At 40.9% G+C, this 18,414-nt stretch overlaps 1 protein-coding gene across 3 annotated transcripts in view; it reads left to right on the forward strand.

Moving 5' to 3' along the window:
• RASSF8 (Ras association domain family member 8) overlaps positions 1 to 18,414 on the forward strand; it is a 74,525-nt gene that overhangs the window by 18,320 nt on the left and 37,791 nt on the right. For all 3 annotated transcript variants that reach the window (XM_077178362.1, XM_054632129.2, XM_077178363.1), the window contains one exon: positions 18,310 to 18,392. The gene's annotated coding sequence lies outside the window, so the exon portion shown is untranslated. The remainder of the gene's footprint in view (positions 1 to 18,309; positions 18,393 to 18,414) is intronic.

Below are 18,414 nucleotides of genomic sequence, written 5' to 3' on the forward strand. Positions count from 1 at the left end.
CTGACTGCAGTAGTGCAGGTGTCCTCCCTTGCTGTGCACACACCATCTGCAGCAACAACTTTACCCCTAAAGACATCATCAATCCACACATCCCTGGGGCTCATCATGAAGAGTTTCAGAGTTCTGGTGCTGCCCTTGCCAGCAGAACAGCGCTGCCAGGCCAGATCTGCCTGGAGTGTGGGCAGACAGAAGGCCTGGGAGGAAAGCAGTGCAAGCTGAACTTTCTGGGAAATGCCCTGAAGGAGCTGATGGCTCTTCCTGCCTCTGAGTGGAATGGAACTGGCAAGATTGTGGCAACTCTAAAGACTGTACCACTATGAGGTGGAGCTGAGAGCAGAAGCCTGGAGTCCTTTGGTCAGTCAGTAAGTGTGGGAAGGTAACTTTTTCTTCTCTTGAAGCTTGGCTGGTGAAGTGAAACTCATGCTAATGATTTAGACATACTTTTATCAGTGTTCTGCTTTCACTTAGAGCTGCTTTGGGAGCATTATAATCACTGCAACTGCTGTTTGAAAGCAAGTATTCTTTATGGATTGGCGTTTCTGTAACTTTAATGTGCAAGAATGTGCCACAGTAACAGTATATTGAGTGTGAGGGAAGCAGTGTGTGTTAGAGACTTGTAACCTGAAATTTTTTCACTTTTTTCTTGGTGTAAATAGTAGTGTAGTAGTGCCTTTGTGGGCTATTAACTCTGTAAGTTTGGGTTCCAATCCTGCATGTAGCTTCACCAGAAACACTGATGCCAGCTTTCAACAGGTGCATTAAACTCCAAATTCTCTTCTCTGAGTCTTTAAATATTAAACTGTCAGTCAGGGCAGGTGGCCTTCCCCGTAGGTGATGCATTGTGAGCACAACTGGCTGTCCTGGATGTGTTTGAATAAAAACATTGAAGGAGAGAGCTCATCTCACTTCTTTTGTGCAGTAATAAGGCAGTTTGAAAGAAGATAATCTTTTTGGTAGGTAAATAGGGCCAGTTTTAAACAAAATTAAAAAAAAAAAAAAGCCCTAAGCTTTCAGCTTTGTGAATAAGTTACAGCAAGGTGCCATTTTGATTCTGAAAAATGAGTAAGGTGGTTCTGAAGCAGTGCCTGACATCTTGGAAGAGATGTCTTCCAAACACTTAAGGAAAAAAATTGTTTACAGTTAAGGACTTAGATGTAATTTTGTGCATTTTAAGGTTTCTTTTATCTGGCAGAAGTATGAAAAGAGAGGATCATTTGATTTGCACATACTCTTCTATCATGAGCTGGAGTTTGCTGGAGATCCATCTTCCTGCCTGGATTTCTTTAATTCCAGGTGCTTTTTTAGGTGCAGTATGGCAGGCTTGTTTAAGGGGAGGAACACATAGCACCACTGCTCTGATGGCCTTGTCTGTCTTCAGGTAGAAAGTTCCAGGTTCTTTCTAAAATGTGGGCAACTCTTCCCTGCTGTGATGGTTGGAATTTGATTGGAATTTGCCAGTATGAACCAGGAGCTGGGAGAAAGAGACTTGGATTTTTTCTTACAGCACAAATACAGGCTTATGAGAGAAACAGCCAGAAATTAGCATAATTAAATAATTCTGATGCTACCTGTAAAGCCAAGAAATCGTATTTGTTTGTATTAGAAAATTTGCCTTATGTTTGAAAGGTGTTGCCATAATGATAATTTGGCAAAGGCTTCTGTTCTCTGTTCCAGCAATCAGTAAGTCTAAAAGCTAAAGACAAGTTCTAAAAAGGTACATGTGCAAGGTAATAAACCTTTACTTAGGGAGAACATTCCCAAACTACTTGCAGCTAAATGCAGGAGCATAGAGTAATCCAATGGAGCTTCTAATCTTCTTTGAAATGTTACTCTAGGAGGTGCTTTAACATGCAAAAATTCTTTTGTTGTGCTGATGTTTCTGATCTTGTACATGAATGTAAATGGAGAAATATGAAAATCTGAATGAAGCTTCAGCACAGCTTCTCTTCCTGTGTCATGGGTGTTATTTAAAGGATCAACACAGGATATCTGTATGCCCAGCTGGGCAATTATTCAGCTGCTTGTTTCCTGCCTGGTGTCAGTTCTCCAATGATTACTTGACTTCTCACCACTTATGTAGGTCACAGATTTCAAGAAAAAAAAAATAAAAATCAGTAATAATGGAAAAGATGAGTATTAGTGCAGGAAAGCCTTGTGTAAGGAAGTGTGTCATTACTGACTAACTCAAAATCCTGTGAGATTTCATTTTTTTCACAAGTGAGAGTTATCTTGTTCTCATTGAAAATGGTTTTCTGTCCATGCTGTTTAATGCAGTTAGAAGATAACAGATTATGCTTACCATGGATTTTGTTACCTAGGCTCTGTTCAGTGTATGCAGAAAGCCATGATGCAGGTAAATAACTTCAGAAATACAGAAAAGCTGAAATCTTGTCCACCTTCATGTAATATGTGTGGATAATAGACATAAAAATAATCACATATAAACAAATAAAGTCTGTTTTCTGGTGGTAGTAGTCCATTGTTGATGGCTGCAAGAAGCTCCTTGTCCCACCCAGAATCTTAGAGCTGAGATTCTCATTCACGTCATTCTTGGACGCAGTTTGCTCACCAATAGTCACTCTCCTTCCATTATACTCCTTATTTTTAGAAGGCTCAAGGAGTTATGTTGTAATTGAATTACTGTAAAGAGTGTTCTGATCCATTATCTAGCACACACTCAGTCCTGGTCAAGTGGCTTTTAATGGCATTAAAAAATAACCTCATCAGTACTCAGAATATACGTGTTTTCCCCAGAATCCTTGTTTGAGGATGGAAAAAAACCAGCAGTATGTCATAGTCTTGTGTTGTAACACAGCTGAGTGAAAAGGGAATCACTCGGGATGCTCTGGGTCACAGACATTTGGCCATTCTATCCATAAAGCAGGTATGGGCTTGTACTTGAGTGTGACTGATTTTACTTTGCGTAAGGGTTTCATGTACTGTGCTGTGAGCAGCAGACAAAACCACCTCTCTCCTGCCTCTCCAACCCGCGGGGATGGTGGTAGGGGCAGATGTGCTGTTAGATTTGCTTCTGGAAGAGAATGGTGACTTCTAACTCTGGCCTTGGAGGAGATGAGGAGCTCCCCTTGCTGATGACAGCAACACCTTGGGTTAAAAAACTGGTTTTGCCTTGTGACTTAGCTCTAAATCTTACCTTTCTAGGGTTTATGTAGATCATAAATCATGCTGTAAAAATAGCTTTTGGCCTTTCAACTAATATGCATAAGAAGTCAATTCTGAAGTCCTTAGAATAGTAATTATGGTTGGTTTATGTGCATGTCTTAAACTGATGGTTTTCCCCTGCACCCCTTTATGACAGTGTACACTGTGCATAGTTCCAGGTTAATTTTAGCAGTGTGTATTTAATTAATGTGGCTGGCTGAACAGAATCAGCCTCTATGCTCCAAATGATAATTCCTTTTGGAGTCTAAACAGCTATTTGAGATATTGTGTCCTGCTTTGATTTTAACGTGAAACATTCTTAGAGCTTAACAGTGGTGTCAAGCCATTGCTTAGTCTGTTGTTTTCCTTCATATGGTGTGTAAAAATGGGATTTTCCCTTCCCTTCTGTTGTAACTTGCCTTTTGGAGTGCTTGGTGTCTGCTTTCACACGGTGCAGCAGTGCTGGTTCTGTACTTGGATATGCATCTGTTGTAGCACTGAACTGGATTGCACGTGGGTTATTTCTTCCTGCTGCAAATAGAGATGAAAGATTTGAGCTTCCCCTTCCTGCAATAACAGCTAAAATAGTCTGAATGTTGGTGAACAGATTTTAGGAAGGAATTGTTCCCTGTCAGGGTAGGGAGGCTCTGGCACAGGCTGCCCAGAGATGCCATGGCTGCCCCATCCCAGGAAGTGTCCAAGACCAGGTTGGACAGGGATTGGAGCAACCTGGAGTAGTGGAATGGATTGGAACAAGATGATTTTTGGGGTCCTTTCCAAGCCAAGCCACTGTAATTACTTGATGCAGTGTACCACAGGCACTCCACTCATGTTTTTCAGGTTTTCAGGCTGATTTTGGGTGAGGCTTTTTGTAGCTGTGCATTATTGCTGTGACTTGAGATCACCACCTGTTCTGCTTTATGCTTATGAGGATCTTTCTGAACTCTCCATTTAGTCCAATTTTTGCTTCTTTTTGGATTAAAAAAATGCACAAGAAGCTTATTTACCAAATACACAGCTTTGTTTTGATGAATGAACTTCCAGTTCAAAATAGTGCAATGAAAGCAATTTGTGTGGGGAAATCATGGTCTGGATGTGTTTTACCCTTCAGGTTTCACTGTGGGGCTTCCATCTACACCTCAGGCTTCATCTGTGGCAAAGCTGCTGCTGTGGGCAAGGGCTTTTCTCGGACATAGGGTGCTGCAATGTTCAATATTATTACATTAAAATTATATTTTTGTGTCAGCTATGCAATAATGTCCAGTGTATGAGGCACTCTTACAGTCAAGTGACAGGAGTCTTGACTGTACTGCATTAGTCAAGTAATGTAAACCAATTTCATCTAATGTTGGGTAGGAAACAAGCTTGAAATGGAATAACTTTTTAGTTGGATTGCTACCAGCTTGCTACACTGGCAGAAATGAAATTATTTGTCTGTTAATGGCAAACTGTCAAGAAAATGCTGATTCTGATTTTAATGTGTTTCCAAAACTTATTTATTAAGAATTGCATAACCGCATAATGGGATGTTAACATTGCAGCTTTGGTGGCTTTGAAGGCTTCACTCTATAAACTGATTTTTAATTATGTTTCCAAGAATGAAACATAAAGAATATGGGGTTTGTGTTTATATGGTGGGGTTTTTTAATTGTGAATATGATAGCTTGGTGAAATGTCTTATGTGTATGCACTCTTTTATTATAACGAGTTCTTTTGGAGGTGACTGAACCAATGTTTTTTGTCCTATCTTATATCCATCTTAAAATTTCTTTGTATAGCAAAGAAATAATTTCATGGTGATGCCAGGTCACTTTTAGTAAAATCTAGTAATTGTTCTCATATGGGATATTATGTCCTATGCCAAGTATGTGCTTTTCTATATCAAATTAATCTCAAGGGCAAGAAGGACAAAAATGCCTGGAATAAATAGTAGAAAAATAAGATTTCTATTTTCAAATAATAATCATAAAAAAAGTCCTTTCTAAAATGTAACTGAGAAAAATGAACAACAGGAGTGTCTGGTTGAATTAATGTTGGTGGAGTTTGATAATTTTGTTCCTCAGCTACACATCAAATATAGATAACTCTTGTTACTCCTAATCCTCATCACTGTTGGACATGGCTTTAAAAAATTTAGCTTCCTCCTCTGAAGATCTGGGCTAATTAAACTTTCATTCATCTTCTGAAACCAAAAAAGTAGCGTTTCACTTTGCTCTTGGCTTCTGCAGAGAAGGTACCACGAGCATTGGTGCATCCAGTGCCTGGGAATGTGGCACTCCTGGGCTGTTTTGCTGAACATCTGGATTTCCAAGGCCTCTCTGCATCACTTGCAACGTTGTTCCAGGTTGTATAATGCTTTTTTCTCCTGATGAACTCCTGCTCTGGCCATTAGTGGCTCTCCCATTTTCCTGGTGAATGAATGCCTGAAGAACAATTTCTACCACCAGCACAGTGGGGTGTGGAGATCTTAATTCCTTAAAGCAGCACGTTCTCCTCGTGATGTGTCAAATCTTTTTAATGTTTGGTTCATGGTGTGGCTGTGTTTTGGATTTGGTTTTTTTGTGTGTGGGTCAGCTATTAGATTTTTCTCTCAGTTCTAGCAGGCTGTTACTTGTGGTCAGGGAAGGCTTGCTCCTGAAAATGCTGATAGGAGGCTGAGATAAGCAGCGAGTGAGTCATGTTTGATTCCTGTGTAGCACAGTGGTGGAAGTCTTGTGTTGTTTTGTTTCGTGTTGGTTTTTCCCCTTGTGTCTGGGGGCCTCCCATGGATGTTGGAAAAATCTAAAACCTGATGGAATGCTTTGTAGTCCTTTTGCCAGAATTACTAACTTTCATGTTAGTCATGTACTTGCAGAATTATTTTAAAACAGCTTACCTGGCCTCTACATCTCTTCTTTTCCTTGGTGCCTCACAGACCTGGACTAACACAAAGAACAAGGAGCTACAGTGTTCCTGGAGGAAATTTGGCAAAGGAAAGTAGTACTAACCCAAAACTGGTAGATTTTGGGAGCAAAAGAGATCTTTCTGGTGAGAAGTTAAAAGTGCTTCTGCCTGGGACTGTCACCCCATTGGTCTGTGTTTTCTTTAGCACAGAGCATCCACCTGGCAAGTCAAGGTTAGGCCCTCATAACCAATTTGTAGAACGTTGTTTTGTTTATACAACTCCAGAAGTTACCTAAGCAGCAGTTTAGTTGGAAACTCTGATATTAGAAATATGGAAGAGAAAGAAGTCTCAACATAGGGAGTTGGTGCTGTGGCAGAGAACTAGTCTACAGTATAGAGTGATTTATCTGTAATCCATCAGGTGAAAAATGAATTATTTTTTGAGCTTCTGTCAGCAAACAGGATTCTCAATCACTGCAGCTGAATTTAATATTGTGTGCAACTGGTGTATTATGTTATAAAGGGTGCTGTAGGTTGATGCTTTTTATGAAGCTGAATAAAATTTTCATTGCAATAGATGTGTCTCTTCCAGCTGAAGAGATTGCCTGAACTCAGATGTTGTCCAGTGATTATAAACAGCAGTGTCTAGTAAAAATGCTTGAATGTGCCTTTTAACTCAAAAAATTAAGATGTTGCTAATGTACTGAGAAATTGCCCCTATTCTCACCATGAAGTGGGATTTGCACTTAGTGTTTGGCTAATCTTAGAAACTATGTAAACGTCCTTTAAAGCTTTTGATCGTTTTAATGCATAACTATGCTAAGTCAACTGAGTTGGTGTGTTCTTAACATAATACTTAAGGATTATTATTAATAACTGAGTGTTCTTTGTGTTTTGTTCCACAAAGCATTTAGTTCAAGAGTAAGCTGTGCAGATTGCACTTGATGGTGGAACAACAAAGCACACAACAGAAGGAATACAAATGCAGACCTTCTGGTGATACTTGTTTCTGCCCAGTGGAATTTTAGAAGCCTGTATTGCATTTCCATGAGGAAATATTTGCCTGCTTAAGGGCATCTTTGAGGCATGTTGAGGTAATTGCTGTTTTGTGCTGGTTTCTTTGGAGGTGGAATTGTCTTGTGTCCTTGTAGGAATTAGCAAAGGGATGAATGAGCCAAGCAAATTCCTGGTCTGTATGTGTCTTGAGTAAATACAGAAAACTTAGTGAGGATTTTCTTATTCAGCTCCCAGCTATCCTGTCATGGGATAAGTACTCCCAAAATCTGAGCTTTTTGTTCTGGCGGTTTCATCACTTGGTATCTTCTGAGCCTTTCACTAAGTGGTATGAAACATAAAGGAGAAAACCAGATGTTTTCCTGAAATAATTTTGAGAGGTAGTGCTGTCCTGTGGGTTTGTGATGGAGTTTGGTTGCTATGCAAGGCTTGTGCTCTCAGTTTGGTTGTTTCTGTGTCTCAGCTCTCTGTTGTTGTTGTGTACCCACCTGCTGTTTGTCTGTGGTAGCAAGAGAGTATTTTTAAATGAGTCAGCATTAGACGTTTTATAGAAAAAAGCTGTGCATCTCTTAGCCTCCAAAAACCTTTTAACATTGTTAGTCTTTGTCATTTTCAAAGAAGGTTAAAACATTCTGTTCAGCCTCTTTGTTACATTTGCAGTTTCAAAAGCTGTTTCATTGATTGTGTTAGTTTCAGGCAATATTTACACTTTGATATTGACTGTTTTCTAAGTTTTGTGTGTTGGTGGATTCCATTTGCCCCCAGGGAAGAAGATATCCTAACTAAGGCTTTATTTAGCTGTTTCTTGGTTTTCATTGAAATTCTGGAAACTGAAAGTGTGAGAGCTCATCAGAATTTGTGTAATTTGGATGGGATCTGAGTCAATGTTAACTAAAATCATCTCCAAATCCCAGCACAGGAGGAACAGGGAGCTGCTGGAGAGAGTGCAGAGGAGAGGCACCAAGGGGATCATAGGGATGGAGCAGCTCTGCTGGGAGGAAAGGCTGAGGGAATTGGGATTGTTCAGCCTGGAGAAGAGAAGGCTTTGGGGTGACCTCATTGTGGCCTTGCAGTACCTGAAGGGAACCCACAGGAAAGATGGAGAGAGACTCTTGACAAGGGCCTGGAGTGACAGGACAAGGGGCAATGGCTTCACACTGATAGAGAGGAGGCTTAGATTGGCTATGAGGACAAAATTGTTCCCTGTGAGGGTGCTGAGGCCCTGGCACAGGGTGCCCAGAGCAGCTGTGGCTGCCCCTGGATCCCTGGCAGTGTCCAAGGCCAAGCTGAATGGGGCTCTGAGCCAGCTGGGATAGTGGAAGGTGTCCCTGCCCATGGCAGGGGCCTGGGACAGGATGATCTTTAGGGTTCTTCCCATTCCAGGGCATTCTGTGATTCTGTGAATTAGATTTGTAATGCCTTGAAACAAAATGTTTGCAGTTTTGCAAACAATTGTGTTTGGGGAGGAGGAGAACTTACCAAACTGTGTTTAGATGTGATTGAAAGAAGAGCTTTGATAAAACACATGGAATAAAATGGCAAAGTCATCAAAAGAACCAGATTTAGTGTTGTGTATCAGCAGATCAGGACAGCCGGTTTTTTGGCCACTTGTCTTCAGGTCTGCCTTGACTGGGCAGGACTCTGAAAGGTATCAGTAGATCTTTACAATGTGTTGGTCTCCTGTGCTTGCAGCTCTCTGGCTTTGAACTGCAGTTGGACCTCCCACATGTCAGAGTGCATGGGACCTTTTCAAAGGGAATTTGGGGGTTTGCTGGCCACTGCTCTAAATCAGGAGAGAGACACTTCCACAGAAGTCTGAAAACAGGACCAGCACAATAGGCTTTATTGCTGCTTTTCTCTATCTTGATTATTTTCCTGTTTATTTCTGGTAATGGCAGCAGGATCTCAGTCCTGCTTTTGAACTCTGAAGAAATCTTTCCATTTTGTCTGGCTTATGTTGAACACTCAGTTTTAGGTAATGAGTCTGACAGTCCCCTACCAAAACTAAGCAAACAAAAAAAGTAAATAAGTAACTGGTTGTTAAATTGTAAGGAAGGGTCTTTGAATAAAAGTGTTGACTTCTGTCTTGGTCTGACTCTGGGCTTAATGTGAGGACTTTATTAGTCAGGAAAATTTAAAAAGAAAGGATTCCCTGCTTTGAAGATCTTGTGAAGAGAAAGCTTTGTGTATATGAAGATTTTTCTCTCATTTCACTGTTCCAGTGCTTGGAGAGTCCGGCTATCTAGAATCATAGATTGGTTTAGGCTGGAAGAGAGTTTAAAGATCATCTTTGTCTAAACTCCCTGCCACAGGTAGGGATGCCACTAAGCTTTATACATTTATTTTCACTTTGCTTTACAAGGTATTTTTTAACCAGACTATTATCTTCTTTGTTGTTAAAAACCTTTTTTGTGGTTGCTTTCCTTTTTTTATTTGAGCTAGTAGATTTGAGCAGTCATCTATTACAGTAGCTTTTCCTTGTCTCCCATTCCATGCCTTGCATGTCATCCCCAAAAATGCACCTTTTTCAGAGAATTCAAGTACTGACTGTTAGGGGTCGTGTTTGTATAAGAAAAATTGGTTTAAATGTTTACATTAAAATTAATTCTTTACATTTCCATTGGTCTGAGATGTGAGAAGGTGGATTTAACAGTGACAGCACCGGTCTTTGCCATAAGCTGAATGGTAGAACTGGACAGTAAAGTGTTGCTTTCTTCTTGGTTATTAGTGACCTTGGAAGTGTTGAGTTGTGTTGCCAATGACAAAGATTAAGTTTAGTAGGAGGTGAAGCAAGAACTTGTTGTGTACCTTTATGCTATCAAATAAATAAATAAATTTCAAAGACTTTAATGGCATCAATGGCATTTCCTGGTAGCTGATGAGTTGGCCCTTGTCTCTCCCAGGTGCTAATTAACAACCAGTAAGTGTCCAACTAGAGATTGTAATTAGTTCTGAAACTGCTGTGCCTTGATCACTTTCTGCAGGGTTTCTCCTAAGTCTCAAGAGAGACAAGTGCTGTGGCTTTACTTCCTGCTGTTTGGAAAGGAGGCAGTGGGTTGCAATAGAGAAATTAACTTTTCTCTCTCACGCATTTGCCTTGCACTTGCACCTGTGCAAGGTCCAAGTGTACCTGGAATTTGTTGCACAGAGGGTTGATTAAATTTCATTGGACAGAATGTGGTAAATCCAGCAAAAATCAGCTCCATGTTTGTCTTCCATTGACTCACGGGTAATTGCAAGGAAAGAAAAAGGAAGTTTGGCATCTCTTGACTATATAATGAAGTGAGAGATTAAAGCTCCACATGAAAAGAAATCTGTGGTTATATAATAGCAGTAGCTGCTGTAAGATGTGTATTTCTTTGGTTGGTAACTAAGAAATGGGGTATTAGAGTCCTGATAATATTTCCTCACACACTCAAGGAGGGGAACATGATGGCACAGGACAGGGACATTGGATGAAGGACTGATGGGGGGGTACTCATCTTCCCCAAGGACAAATGCTTGTGGAGCAAGCTGGAAATCTGCAAGCTTTCAGGCCTGGCTTTGCTCTCTGCCCTCTGAGCCATGAAACATGTAACAGCTGCACACTTCAGTATTTTACCTCTTATTAGCCACTGTGTGTTTTCACTTAAAGACATTTGAAGTTCATTAGAGGGAAGCTATTTGCAGACACAATTTACCTGAAAGAAATTATTGCTTAACAAACTTACTGCATTATTCTTATACTGAAATTGAGTCACTTTGAGGGTGCTTCAACATAAACAAGAAAACTACATGTTGTTGTCCATTTTTCCATATTTCACATACATTAATGAGTTGCTTTCAAAACATCATCTCAAATAAAGATCTCTTAATGTATTGATGATAATATATCTCTTTGGCCCTTGAGCACTTTGCCTTGTGTACAAAAGCAGAACCAAGAGGTGGGCTTTTTATGGCTCTCATGAGTGAAAATTGTTTGTCTTGATGATGTCCTTTCCTTGTGGATGAGCACTGGCATGGCCAGGGAGGAATTCACAGGCTCTTTTTATCCTCTCAGCAGTGTAGTTTCATTGGCTCATGCATACTGCTGGACTCTTTGTGAGCTTCTGGCTCTTACAAATATGGATTTGATTGCTGACCCAGTTCACTCAGAACTGAGGGGTGCCACATGGGCCAGACAGAAATGGAGCAGGCAGAGAGAATGGTACAGTTCAGAATTCTGCTTTCAAGTGTCAGTGGAGCTGTGTGCTTTGGAAACAGGGAAAAGATGAGTTTGTGGAATCAGATGGAAGGCTGCAGCAGTGCACTGCCTGCAAGGTGGCAGTCACAAAAGACAGCACTGCAGGCCTCTGGAACAGGGGCTGGATTTCTCTGTCACCTGCCAGGTTTTGCTGCTGCTGAGAGCACCGTCTTGAATGCTTTGCTTTGTCCTGTGCAATTCTAAGAAGTCTGGAACCGGGGTTATTAGCAGTGGCTTGTGACTCCTTGCCAAGAAAAGGGTAATTGAAGTTAACCTTTAGACCTTCTGGAAAATCACTGGTTTGGGTGAGCGCTGTCTTGTATTGAAAGGGTTATTTGGAAATGCAGAGTGATGTTGAATGTTCTGCTGATGTTACAGATGAAACTGACTTGACACTGGATATTTTTGCTGGCTTGGGTTAATCCTAAATGGAACGAATTTGAATTTACAAATAGTGACTGTTTAATCCTGATTTCTTAATTATTTTATGCTCCTGATGTGGGGTCTGCAAACTAACCTACCTTGGTGCTCATACAAAACCAGGCTAAATCATCACAGAAAGAGATGCTGTGTAAACAACCCAGAGAAGCAGAACAGGGCTTGTACTTGCAAAGATAACAGCAGTCTTTCATTATTTTCAAAAATAGAGCAGGCCCTCAAGAATTGCCTATAAATTGGTATGATGTGGAAATGGAAACTGTCTGGCAGTGCCTAGAAAGCGGAGCATTGTTTACTCAAGAATTGTGGTGTTGACTGTGAGTGAACTGGAGGGGCTGTTGGGTTCTGGCTGTACTGCAGATGCAGGCTGCATGGTGAGCCACTGCTTTGCCACCAGTGCAGCCGTTCTGCTGGCAGGGACACCTGCTCAGCGGTCAAGGAATCGTAAATTCTTTCAATAGCTTGGGCTGGAAGGGACTTTAAAGCCCATCCTGTTATAATCCCCCTGCCATGGGCAGGGGCACCTTCCACTATCCGAGGTTTCTGAGCCCCATCCAGCCTGGCCTTGGATATTTCCAGGGATGGGGCAGCCACAGTTTCTCTGGAAAGGGAGATTTGGGTTTGTCTTTCATTAGTTCTACATTTCTACACAAATGGAAATAAACCAGAATCTTATTCCATTATTTTTTTCAGTTGCTGTCAAATATCCTCAAGGAAAGAAATGAAAATAAATGACATATCATTATACTTCTATTTTTGTGTGCTACTCCTTCTATGTTGCCTAAATACCTGGATGACTTGCCCAACTGTACTTTTTCAGAGATGTGCATGATAATGAAATACATGTTTGAACTTGAATCGTTCCTTTCAAATGCCTTCCTGTAGTTCTAACCACTAGGATTAATAACAAGAGCTAACCTCCAACCCAAACAGGTCAGTGGGTATGTGAATACCCAGGCCTAGTCTTGATTTCTGCTTAATGCTGCTTGACTGAATTACTCAGTCTCTTGCTGTTTTTCTTTAAATATGCTTTCTCATACATGCTTTTCTGAGAACCAGTGCAAAATGCTTAATCATAGGTAGGTATGGCAAGAGTTTGCTGTTTGAAGAATTAGTAGTCAAGTGTGAAATTGTGCAGGTAAGGCAGGAATGTAAAGTGAGGGAGCTGCTCTCTTTAAATCAAAGGGCAGACTTGGGTTTGACTGTGAGTGAAAGAGAAGTTTTCAACAACAAAGCAAATTATTGCCATGACTTTCTCTGTTGTTCTGTTGAATAATTACCTTGTGAAGTAAGCCTGACTGTGTGGAACCACAGCGGTGTGGCCAGGGCAGTGTTTTGGGAGGGAATCATCTGATCAGCAGCTTGTTGGAAGCAACCTGCTTCCAGGGCTGCTGAAGGAAGCAGAGGAAAGCATTCCTGCTGTCAGTGAGTGTGACATCTCAGTGCCTCCTGTGTTGAAAAAAAACAAAGTGGTGCTGCTGACAAGAAGAGAAGCTCCTGGTTTCTGTGCATTTCCCCCGGTGTTTTCCAGGCGCAGCTTCACGAGGATGAGGGAGTGGGATGTGCAGGTGAGTCTGTGGGTGAGCTTTGATGGTTCTCTGCTGTATCAGCACCCCCTTTTCATCCTGGAGTAATGGTTCCATGGGCTTTAATCACAGGGGTTGCAAAATAAAGTGTTCATTTGGAGGAAGAGAAAGCAACGTGCTCTACCTGTGGGTATTCTGCTCTGATGTCCTCTGAGCTCATGTCCCAGGGCTCTCTTGGCTGTGTTGTTTAAACAAAAAGAAAATAAATCACTTCAAGTATTTTTCTTCTTCTCTTTTCTCAACAACTGTGACTCTAAAGGCTCAGAAATACAGTAAATTAATTCAGACCTCTTGTTGCTGGAAAGCAGATCCCCTTCACATACTTGTAAGGAGACAAATGACAGGCAGAGCTCTGGAGATCTCAGTCAAAACTTTTCTTTTACATCAAGCTGCTTCATAATTTTAATTTCACTCTTCTTGATTTATGTGTCAACACGTTTTTTTGTAGCCCTTGCTTTTCAACACTACAGTAAAGCTTAAAGAACTAGAATGCAGTGTTGTGGGCAAATAAGGAGTAACTCAGAGCTGAATTTGAAGATAGGCGGTTTTTTTCTCATCTTGAGAAGAGCTAAATAGCAGTAACAAAGAAGCACCTTCTTTTCTGGGATGTAAGTGGTGTTGCTCCTCCTAACCCATACAGGGTATGGGACTTAATGGTGCAGTAAAGTCTGGGCTGGACAAATCCTTTCTCAATTCTATTTGAGGTGTTAGGTTGCTCAGGGAAGAGAGGCAATAAGTCTTTTTGATCTTATGACTGGCCACCTTTGACAGTCAAGTGAGGACATGAACAAGTGGCTTCAGTCAGTAAAGACATGAAGGGCTTGATGCTCTTTATATTCTGCAAATCATGTATCTTGCTTTCAGTTTGGACCAGTTTTGTCCCTGTAGGTAAGAGCAGTAGCCAGGGCAGGGTGCTAAGATCCTGTTAATTTGGGAGCACACGCTGTTTATCAATAGGGTCAGAAAGGGCAGAAGAATGAACTGGCAGGAGGGAGAACTGCCTTTTCCTCCCCACTGGTGTGCCCTGGAGTTTTCTTGTCAGCATTACCTGTATTCTGTTTTCAGACCTGATGCGAAGACACAGTCTTGCACCTGCAGAGCTTCATACCCCAGGCTTGTAAATGAGATCCAAGACAGGATGCTGCCTGCACTGACTGACTTGTGACAGGCACGCTCTCCTCTTGCTAGAAGCCAAACACCAATCCCAGGTTTATTTTTACATAGGTTATTATATAGCTGCTGAAGGATGACTTCTGATTAGCAGTGATGAGAAGATAATTGGGACCATCTGCCCCAGATGTGGTAAAAGGCCTCCCTGGCTGGCAGCACCTGATCCTCCTTACCACCCTGTCCAAAACAAACACACCTTTCATCACTACCTCAAGGCATCCACAAATCCCTCTGTACTTTGGATATGATGTTGTATCTTTCTAGGCTGTGGCCTCAAGGCTAATAATTCATAGTGGTGTAGGCTCCAAGTGATATCTGCAGTCTTTCAGAGTTGTCATTGCCTGGTAGGAACAGAAGCTAACATCTTGTATCTCCTATTACCCACAAGAACTGACTGAAATGTTCTGACCTTGTTAACATTACAGATGTGTCTCCTTGGAGATAATGATTCAAACTTTCTAAGCTCTGTAATTTTTTTCTTCTTTGTGGCTAATTGTTGCTTAATTCAACAAAGACAGAAAGGGATGTAATTTCAAAGATTTCCTGCTTTTAATCAAGAATACTGCTTTCCTGTATTTAAAAAAATTGCAAACACCCCCCCCCCCCAAAAGAAAAAAAAAAAAAAAACAACAAAAAAACAAAAAACCAACCCCTCTCCAAGTTTTGAAAAGTGAATATCCCACCTTTTAAAATGCACTTTCCCTGTAAGGTCTTTGTCAGTGTCGTAAGCTGCTTTGTGTTTCCTGAACTTCATTTAAACAGAGGGTTGTTTTTGCTCACATGAATTGTGAAACAGTTTTGGTCATCCAGTAAGCTGTAGACCAGCCGTGAAGAAAATAAAACATTATTTAAGGTAAAAAGATTTGTTACCATGCCAATCTTGTTTTCCTTCCATGTGAGTGGAAGGGTCACAGTTGCTTTAGAAATGTGTGACTGCAAGAGACCACCTGAGTTGTAGAGTTATTTCTTGTTCTTCCCAGTCCTCCTGCACTGAAGACTATCGACTAATGAAAGTTCAGTCAAAGAAGTTTTGGGAAAAGCCTGCATGGAACAGATCATCAAAACAGGAAGTTTGCATTTTCAGCAGTCCCTCAAGTGTATGTTTAGTTTGGTGAAAGAATGAGCCTGGTTAGGTTTGGGTTTATTGTTCTTCTCCCTTCTTTCAGAGGAGTGGGAGATCTTTCCACCTGCTGGAAAGGGAGTTTCCCACCTACAAGAAGTAGAAATCTTGTTTCTCTCTGTTTCCTCCCTCCCACGGAGTTCCCTGCATGTGGGGAAGTCCTTTTTTTGTGGCATCTCCTAAGAGAAGCTTTTCCTTTGAGCTACTTGTGGCATTTGCATGTGTGCATCTCCTCAGAGCCTTGTGGGAGTAGATTTATAATGCCTCTCTTATTTTACCTACTTCTGTTAATTATGTTTTCTTTGTAATTTTTGGTTTTTTGAGACCATATGCCAGCAGACCTAGGTAGCAATTTATGCTGTATCCCTGCTAAGATTCAACTAGGCTGGACTCCTTTCTTGTTGGTTTGACTGACTACTCTCTATGCCTGTATCTCTTTGCATTTTATGTGAGGATCTCCTTCTACAAGTATGAACTGGAACTGGGGCTGTGGTGTGAGAACAAAGACCACTTTAGTATTTTCCTTGGGACTTTCATAAAATGAAATACATAAAACATCTCCATGAAAATGTCTGGATTGATGAAGGGAAGGGGGGGGGGGGCGGGGAAAGCCTTTTCCTCCAGCAGTGGCTTGATTAATGGATTTATTGTTTGTACAGATTTTGTCAGGAAGCCATATGGCTTGAGGAAAACAAAGAGGAAGTGGCTGATGTTGGGAATCTGATTTAATAGGGGTCCCTAAGGACAGAATGTGACTCTTATCCTTACTCCTTCCCACTCAGAGTGGTCTGAGAGGAGCTTTAGGGTTTCAGAAGAGCTGCAGATAATGTGGCTCTGTTGGAGTGGAAGTGTCCTGTCCCTGCTGCTGGATCAGCATCACAGCCACTCCACTCTCAGGTTCAGAATCCACTCTTCTTATCTGTATAGTGACCTGGGGTAATTAACAAACAGTGGTAATTGAAATCTTTACGATTTGTCTATTGGCAGTTGATGAGTTTGCAGTAGGTGAAGACAACTTTTAGCATCTCAAAGCTGAGTTTTCATAGTTTAAGGTGAGGTGATTATTTCTCTCTTCTCTATCTCTCCCTCCCTCAGCAAAATTCAAGCATCTGTCCCTCTGGATTAACTAATTTACCATCTGTATCTTAAAACCAGATTTATTTTCCTAATCTAACATGTGTAAGTGGGGGTTGGTAAGTAACTGGGGCTCAAGCACTGGTGATTTATCCTGATGTGTTGGGTTAGATGAATGTTCTGCATTTTCTATGACTGTTTGACTATGTGGTGAATAACCTGAGTTGAGAACTTAAAGGAATGTTCTCTAATAGAACTGCAATCAAATGCATTAAGGAGATTTAATACACGTGTCTTCCTTCTGTTAAATTACAGCTTCTCAGCTGAGAGACATAAACTCACCAAAAATTATTCTGTTCATTTCAGAGCTAAAGGCTTATGTGAACTGTTAGTAAATGTTAGTGAGTCTGCAGAGTGAAAAGCACAAAACACCACAAAAACATACTGTGGCAAGCCAGAAGTTTAATTAATATCAGTTTGTGAATGAAAGCTGCATATTTGGTCAGTCATGGTGAAAATCATAATGTGCCTGAGACTTTTGGAGCTCCTGAATGTCCTGTTGTGGAGTTTTGGGCTACAATGAGAGATGCAATTACTTCTATAGAGCTTTGGTGTGTGGTGTGCATGGCTTAGTATTTTACAGACCTCCCTTCTTTCCAGATCTTTAAGAGGTTTTTGCTGTTTTCGGAACTCTTATGATGTTCTTATGCTGGAGCTGGTACTTATTACATCTTTCCATCAGACAGATATTAGGAGACAAACATTTTGTCTAGACAAAATTCAGTGTCTGACAAGGGTGGTAGAGGAGATGCTGAAATGCCAGTGGGAAGTTTTTCAGATTTAGAGCTGTTTTTCCATGCTGCACTCTATAAAGTTCCCATGTAGAGTTACACATAATAGATAAGTTCCTTTAAAATATAACTCAGAAAATCTTTGGTTGTGAAGGCTTAAAAATAACCACATCTCACATGTTCTCCTTGGCTGTACCATAATATTAGGCAATGTCTGTCACAATGATGCTGTTAAACATTGTTGTAGTAAGCATCCCTTCCAAGCTGATTATTAGTCTTAATCAGCAGTTTGGGATTTGTTACCTTTTGCCCAGTTTGTTTGGCTGTTTGTGCGTGCATTGCTCGTGATTCACTGCTGTGAGGGAGTCAGAGTGTGCAGCTCCAGAGCACTTGGAGGGTTATACACTGGAAGCACTCCAGTCTGAGGATTATTTTCCTTAAAAAGAAAATTGGGAAAGAAGGTTATTTCACAATATTTACAATTTACCAGTGGTAGATGCTCGTGACTACCTAATACAGTTCTTAGGGGTTTTTTTTGGTTTTTTTTTTTTTTTTTCTAATGTTCTGGAAAGCTGTTGAAATGTTGTTTGCCACACTTAGTTATTTATAGCAGGAACATGTCATACCAGGTATAAGAAGCAGCAAATAAAGAGCAGTGTTCCAAGTTTCTTTTGAACTAACTTTTCAAAAATAAAATACTGCTTGTATGTACCAGGCTGTTGTAGATCTATAGGTGCCAGGTGAACATGGCGTTTTTCCAAAACATTAAAGGAAGGAAGGGGAATAGAACTTCATCCTCAAGAAGTTTGTTTCACTAATGTATAACAATATTTCTTTTTTTCCTTCTAGGAACTGCCCTCGTCAGCAGAGTGAACACTGATGCCTGGAGCAGCAGATTGTGCATAAGCAGACATCTCTGTCCTTATCTGCAGGTAAGGAGTTACACCAAAACCC

Source organism: Agelaius phoeniceus, chromosome 5 (genome assembly GCF_051311805.1).
Source record: "Agelaius phoeniceus isolate bAgePho1 chromosome 5, bAgePho1.hap1, whole genome shotgun sequence".
Classification (NCBI taxonomy): Eukaryota; Metazoa; Chordata; class Aves; order Passeriformes; family Icteridae; genus Agelaius; species Agelaius phoeniceus.